The following is an 8,025-nucleotide window of genomic DNA, read 5'->3' on the forward strand; positions in this document are numbered from 1 at the left end:
ATGTCTTTATAATCTCTTTTGATAAACTAATTTCGTCTTTCTCAAGATTGTTTGTCTAAAAGCATCAATCTAGTCTTTCTTAAGATTATTTTTCCCTAAAATCCTTATTTCATTTTTTCTCAAATGACATTTTTCTCCCCTCATGAGGATATCATCTAATTCATCTTCCTCAAAATCATTTTCTCCTATCATGAGGACAAATTCAAAAGCTTATTTTTGTCAAAATAAAAATCAAATAAAATACATGAAATAAACTTTATCTTGACATCCATAAAAACATCTAAAATAGTCATTCATAAACGCATCATTTTCCAAGGATCTTTCAGGGAAAAAAAGTTTGGTGATGACTATACGTCCTCAACATGAAGGAACCACGTCGTTCACAGATTTGACGTATGAAGTGAAGGATCAAATCTTATAAAGGTGACCAGATCTCCTCAATAATAAGGAGCAATTTCATCAATGAATTTGACAACGAGCAACGACTAGATCTCCTCAACATGAAGGAGCAGATTGTCTGTAACCTTAGAGATTGTTTCTCTTGAAACAAAGTTTTGTCTCGCTTGAAATAGCTTCTCTTGAAACATAAACCTTTGAGATTGTTTCTCTTTAAATAAAGTTTTGTCTCGCTTGAGACATTTTCTCTTGAAACGTAAACCTTTGAGATTTCTTCTCTTGAAACAAAGTTTTGTCTCGCTTGACACATTTTCTCTTGAAACATAAACCTTTTAGATTATTTCTCTTGAAATAAAGTTGTCTCGCTTGCGGGAGTAAATAAAGGAATAGAAAAAGAAAAGAAAATGATAAGTAAGAATTGGAAGTAAGAAAGAAGAATTATACTGCATGTCCCAACTTCTACTATCTAAATTGATAGGATAATTTGGGAATAAAGAAAGGGGGTGAGAAAGAAAAGAAATGGAGAGTTGCATTTCTTATATACGAAGTTAGTTGCATATACTTGCATTGGTAGGGGGAAGAAATAGGGAAAATATGCATCAAAGGTGCATGATTCTATTAAACAATTCAACGTTGTTAAGCGTATGGGCAGTTTCTCTTTAAACATAAACCTTTGAGATCGTTTCTCTTGAAACAAAGTTTTGTCTCGCTTGAGACAGTTTCTCTTGAAACACAAACCTTTGAGATTGTTTCTCTTGAAACAAAGTTTTGTCTCATTTGAGACGGTTTTCCCTCGAAACAAAAATTTTGAAATTGTTGCACTTGAAACAAAATTAATCTCACTTGAGATTATTTTCTTGAAAACAAAAAAAATCGTCTCGCTTCAGACAGTTTTTCGTTGAAACTCAAATCTTGAAATTGTTTCACTCCAAACAAAATTTAATCTCACCTCAAAAAGTCTCTCTTCAAACAATTTTCGTATCATTTATTTATTCTCCTCACAGATGTTTGATATTTGACAAAGTATTGGCAACTATGAATAGATTTCCTCAACATGAAGGAATAGTGTCGTCCATCGATTAGTTCTCCTCAACGTGAAGGAGCAATGGTATTATCAAATATAACATCAAATAAACCATCAGATCTCCTCAACGCGAATGAGCCATGCCATTATCAATGGCAAAATACCTCGAGGCAGTCAGATTTCCTCAACACGAAGGAAAAACATTTCCTCATATACTCTATCATTCAAAATTAACCAAATCTCCTCAACGCGAAGTAGCAGTGTCATCCTTAGACAATCAGACTTCCTCAACATGAATGAACCATATTGTCTCCAAATTATCCTAAAGACGACTAGACATCCTCAACATAAAGGAACAATGTCATCCACTGACCAAATTTCCTCAACGAGAAGAAACAACATCATCCTCAAATAACCAGACTTCCTCAACGTGAAGGAACCGTGTTATCTTTAAATTATCCAGATTAACCAGACTTCCTCAATGAGAAAGAGCAATGTCATATGAAAACAGCCAGATCTCTTCAACATGGATTAGTAGTGTTGTCTTGAATATCAAGTTTCATAGTGAAATGGAGAACCGGAAAAAAAACTCGTTTTCTCGTTGTCTTTACCCTATTCTTGTTAACACCAGAAATGGCAAAAAGGGGCAGCTGTAGACACCCATTTTTGTTTGGGTTCTATTTGTTTATTCATGATTATTATTGTTGTTATTATTATTAATTTATTATTATTATTATTATTATTATTATTATTATTATTATTATATTTATATTATAGATGGCCCAAATTACAAAGAAATAATGTAGGCCCAACCCGAAGCCAACAAGTAACCCAACATCCAAGTCCACCCATTTCGAGCCCCTAAGATCTGACCCGGTTACAACTAGCAGACTCGACTAGAGCCCAATTACAAGACCCAAAGAAGAATTGACTCGACCCAATAATAATATCTTAGGGTTTTTGAAACCCTAATCCAATAGATTTACTGCTGCCATCGCCGGCTGCTTCTGACGCTGCCGTTTCTACCTGCAGTTATATAAAGACAAATCAATCAAGAAAACCCCCAATAAAAATAATAAGAAAATCCAGAGAAAATCCTAGATTGTCATTCACTGAAAATAGGATAATCATATCCTATTTTATCAGTTGTAGAACAAACCATCACGAAAATCAACAAGATAAAAAGGGGAAGAGAGACCAAAAAGAATGAACCAGATTTAAATAAAGAGAAAAAATGGGAGACTTCGAACATTCAAAAAAAGAAAGAAAAAGCTTATCAAAAAAGGAAAAAATGAGAAATAATATACAAGAAAAAAGAAAAGAGGGAAGAAAAGCATCTTACCTTAGTTCGAAGCACGTCGGAAGTTTTCAAAGTGTTCGAAAGGTATAAAACCTAGATTTAGGACTCTAGGGTGAGTTTTAGGCTAAAGAGGGCTAAGATCCTGGCTGAGGAGGTTGAGAGGAGCATTTTGGGGGGTTTCGTTTCCTTTAGCCATCGTGAGTGGCCGTGAAGAGCCGTCGGTGAGCGGCGGCCCTCTCTCCCGACAAGGGAAAATTGAGAGAGTTTGGGGAACTCTCTCTCCCCCTTTTCTAAAACAAAAGGGATAAATGAGGAGAGGATGAGGAAAAAGCCTTAAAACTGAGCTTAAATACCCAGAGTAAAACGACATGGTTTCACTCCCTCACCCGTGTTTTTTATTTTTTAGGGTGAAATAGCAGTTTGGGTCCCTGGTTCTTTGTAATCTCATCATTTGGTCATTGAATGAAATTTTATGATATCTTGTTTCAGACATTTATTTTTCAATATTTACATTTAAGTCACTAGTTTATATATTATACCATGTTTGCTAATATTTGAATATTACCCTATGGTTTATGAATCTTTTGATTTAGTCATTTTTTAGTATGAATCATTTAGGTATAATTATATTTTACCCTTTCGTGTTTTTGGTTTAGTTTATTTTAGTCCTTAATATTATTTATGGCTTATTTTATTTCCAATACATGTATTGTTTAATATATCCGATTATGGCTCTTGCTTGTTATTAGTATTGTTGTTTGGTCCCTCAAATCTTTGTTAATGCTATTATGATTGTCGTAACCGGTTTTCGTCCGGGTACAAATTTTTACTTGGCGGAAAAAATAATGTGGATAAAAAAATAATTAAAAAAAATGTTTTGGGAGTCGCCATCGGCCTTTTGGGTAAGGTAGGTCGAATACCTAAAAATTACCTTTTAAAAAAGTTTAAAAAAACATCAGTTAAAAGATAAACTGATTTGCGTTTAACCAAAAATTTATTCTTTTTAATAATAAAAAGGGTTCGTGGTCGGTTACGTTTAGGGAATGATTAACACCCCTATAACGCCCAAAATTGGTACTTATTAATTATAAGTTGTCTCTATTATTGGAAATTTAAGAATTTAAAAATATATTTAATTTATAATTTTGTTACTTCAAATTTATAATTTTAAGAAAATCTATTAATTCATATAAAATATTTATTTATTTAGAAATATCATAAAAGAGCTTCTAGGTGCTTTAAGGCAGCTATTTTCTTAATATTAAAAAATAAATAAATATAAAATATTTATCTAAAAATAATTAAAAATAGATATAATTTATAAAAGTAAGATATTTATTTATTTAAAAATATCAGGAAATGAACATCCAGTTGCTTTAAGACTGCCCTTTCTTAATATATAAAAAATAAGTAAATATTTATTATTTAAGCAAATATATATATATATATATATATATATATTATTAAAATTAACAGGGTACTAATTAAATAAAATAAATTACAATCTAATAATGAATAAAATATATAAAAATTAAAACTATAATATAAACACATTTAACGTTATATATAATAATACCATATATAAATATAAGAAAAGCAATCATTGTAAATGAACAGAATAAATACTAAAAGAGATTCATATTTTAATAAATAATTATATAATAAAATCAAATGGTATTAATTTCTATTATGATTTAAAATGGATAAAATGGAAAGTAAATTTAAGATACCAATTATAAATAAATGAAAAGGAAAATAAAGTCAAAGATATAAACATTAAGATTACAAGTAATTAAGAATGAAACATTAAAGGCAAATTAATCATGAATATCTAATTGACAACAAATTTGAGAAAGTTTTTAAACAACAAATAATTGAAATTAAAGCAATTAAATTATATTCATATATAAAATTCATAGTAAAAAAATGAGAACTATAAAAATTAGTGATTAAATTATAAACTAATGAAATTAAATACCTAACTCATAATTAATTATTTATAATTATAGGGATTAAACATGTTATTTTACCCATTTATTAATTTGGTGACTAAAATAAAATTATATTAAATTAGCACATTAAATTAAAACAAATTAAAATATATAATTCAGGGTTTAAAATATTTATTAATAAAATTATGAGGGCTAAATCAGATATTTTCCTAACATATATATATTTACTGTAAAGGACTAAACTAGTATAAATTAAAATGGGAAAACCAAATTATAATAAATAAAAACATACTATAATGATCAAATTGCAAGTTTTTAAAGTTACAGTGGCTGCGGGAATAGTTTAGCCGTGCGTGAAATTACACAAAGGCCCTCACCAAAACTACGTCGTTTTGGTGAGGGTATTTAAACCCTGTTATAGCCGGCCCTAAGGGCCATTTTCTCATTTGTTCTTTCTTCTTCTCTCTCTAAACTGAGAGAGTTTAACATTCTCTCTCGCCTCTCTCTTTAAATCCCTCATCGGAGGGATTAGAGTTCCGGCCGGCAACCGTGCTCCGGTGCCGACCACCACTGCCTCCGGTGGCCGAAAAAGAAAAAAACCCCTCAAAAGATAGATCGGTACTACCTAAAACGATTTAGACCTCCGTTTCCTTTAAATAGTCCCGGATTTACGTAGATCTTAAAAAACTACATTCGGTTTTTGATTTTCCGACGACGTTTAGAGTTCTGCTCGGTGGTAAGTCTCTCGGTTTTTTTCTTTTCTCTCGGTTTGTATTTGCTCTCAGGTTTTTTGCTTGCTTTCTATTTGTTGATTGTTGTATGCTTGCTGGGTTGCTGTCCTTCTCTTTGTTGCTGCGTTGGTTGTTCTCTCCATCTCCTCTGTTGCTCTCTGTCTTTTTCTTTTCGCAGGTATGGTGGCCATTTTTATAGGCCACCACGGTGATGGCTTTAGACTAGTTAAAGGACTAAACTTTGGTGAGTCACCGAACTTGTGGTGATTCACGGAAGAATGGGACGATTGGACAGCTGGAATGACTCTTCTGGGGGCTTCGACGGGCGTCGTATCAGCTGCTGAGGACGGCAGCGTTATAGTTGAAGCGCCTGGTAGTGGAAACGTAGTTAGCGTCGATTGGACCACCTGGCAGCAAAGGATAAAGCGGCTGCTCATCTTCCCAACGGCGGCTGGCAGCTTGGGGAAACCCTAGAAGGGTTAGGGTTTCTCAACCGGGTTGGGTTTGCATTTTTTTGGGCTTCAGGATTTTTAAATGGGCCTGTAAAAATGTAATAATAATAAATTATTTATTTAATAATAATAATATAATATAATAATAATATTAAAACAAAATAATAATAATAATAAATAAAACTAATGAAATAAAAAACTAGTGTCTTCAGCTGCCCCTCTTTGTTCATTCTTGTGTTAACGAGAATAGGGCAAAGACGAAAAGACAATAAGTTTTTTTTTTTCATTTGACTTCACTTTATTATGATGGCAATGTTGAATAATTTCTTCTTTGGGATTAGTTCTTCTAATTATGAACTTTTTCACTGGGGATGACAATTTATCTCCTTCTGTGATGTAATCTAGCAAAGGTTGAACAAGCTCTTCTCATTGTGAACTTCTTCTTCTTCAGATGAGTTCTTCTCATTATGAACTCCTTCTGGAAATGCTGATGATGATATATCTCCTTCTGTGATAGAGTCATGCAAAAGGTCGAACAAGCTCTTCTCATTATGAACTTTTTTTCTTTCTTCAGATGAGTTCTTCTCATTATGAACTTTTTCTTCTTTCTTCAGATGAGTTCTTCTCATTATGAACTTTCTCTGGAAAAGTTGATCCATCTTGTGATGATTCAAACAAAAAGTTGAACAAATTCTTCTCATTATGAATTTCTTCTTCCTTCTTCAGATGAGTTCTTCTCATTATGAACTTTCTCTGGCAATGCTAATCCATCGGGTGATGAATTAAAGCAAAAGGTTGAACAAATTCTTCTCATTATGAACTTCTTCTTCCTTCTTCAGATGAGTTCTTCTCATTATGAACTCTACCTGGCATGTTGATCCATTAAGTAATGGATTCAAATCTTTGCTAAAATCTTTGAAGTTCCTGTCAAATATTCAACATGGATAAAATGAATGAAAATGCACCTATTTTTGCAAATGCCTAAATATGATGCATGAATGTTAAGTTCATCTTTATTTGATTTCAAAGTGGTGAACTCGGTCTTCCTTCACTTTGGTCAAAATGTCATTTCAAGCTGCCATTTCTAATTTGGAAGAGCAATCTTTGTGTCTTCATTGCTTTATTTGCATCAAAGTCTCAGAAGAAAATGTTTCATTTATGGAACTCTTGCCGTAGTCAGAACTATAACCTTGATGACCCATTTTGTCTTGGATAAAACCAACTTTCTCTGCTTGGACTTGTGCAGAAATTCAATAAAGCTTTCATCTTTGAAAAGAGAATCTATCATCTTTGAAGAGTATAGATGTAGATATGTCAAACTCTGCAGAGATTAATTAGGAGAATATAGTATGTTCTGATTTGACTCTTGAAACACATCACAAGGAGGATTTATCCTAATTCCTTTCATGTCTTTATATCTAATCAGATCTCGAATAAGGCAACTTGGACCATATCATGTCGAGATGTTTAACAACATCCTGTCGTTCAACATTAGTTAGCTCCACTAGTTTCTTGTTGTTAAAATTTCTGCTTCCCTTCAATGGAAAGAAATATTCATCATGTCTCACTTCTGAACTTGGGGTTGAAGAAGACAAACTTCATCTTGGATCCATAAATGAAAATACCATATGATTGGAACATTGGTTCAGTACCAAAATAACTGGTTTGTAAAATATTTGACAACACATTCATCATCTCATGTGGTTTCTGCTCAGATGTTTGTAAAGTATTTGTCAAACATTCATCATTTTTTGTGACTTCTGCACAGATTTCTGGTCAGTGAAGCTCTTAGAACAGTGTTTAAAGATTTTGTATGATGTCACAAGACCTCTTGAAAACAAAACTCAGTGGGAATACAAATGGAATGCTGGCATGACCAAAAAATTGGTCCAATTCACAAGATATGCTAGTATCGAATTGAATAAGATATACCAACTGATCTTGATATCATCTTGGGCAAGGGAAAGTGTAATACCGATCATGTTTTCTTCCATAATGAGTGTTGTAAGAAATGAAAACACATCAGCTATAAGAGTGAAACGCCCATGATAAAACCAAAATAGATGAAAACTCCGTTCACCCTGGCTGGCAATGATAACACTAATAACAATGGGAGTAAGGGTAATGTAATCTGAGCCTCTTTATTCAATTTCATCAAGCAAACAACAAC

The sequence above is a fragment of the Hibiscus syriacus genome, unplaced genomic scaffold (assembly GCF_006381635.1).
Source record: "Hibiscus syriacus cultivar Baekdansim isolate YM2019G1 unplaced genomic scaffold, ASM638163v2 tig00112737_pilon, whole genome shotgun sequence".
NCBI lineage: Eukaryota > Viridiplantae > Streptophyta > Magnoliopsida > Malvales > Malvaceae > Hibiscus > Hibiscus syriacus.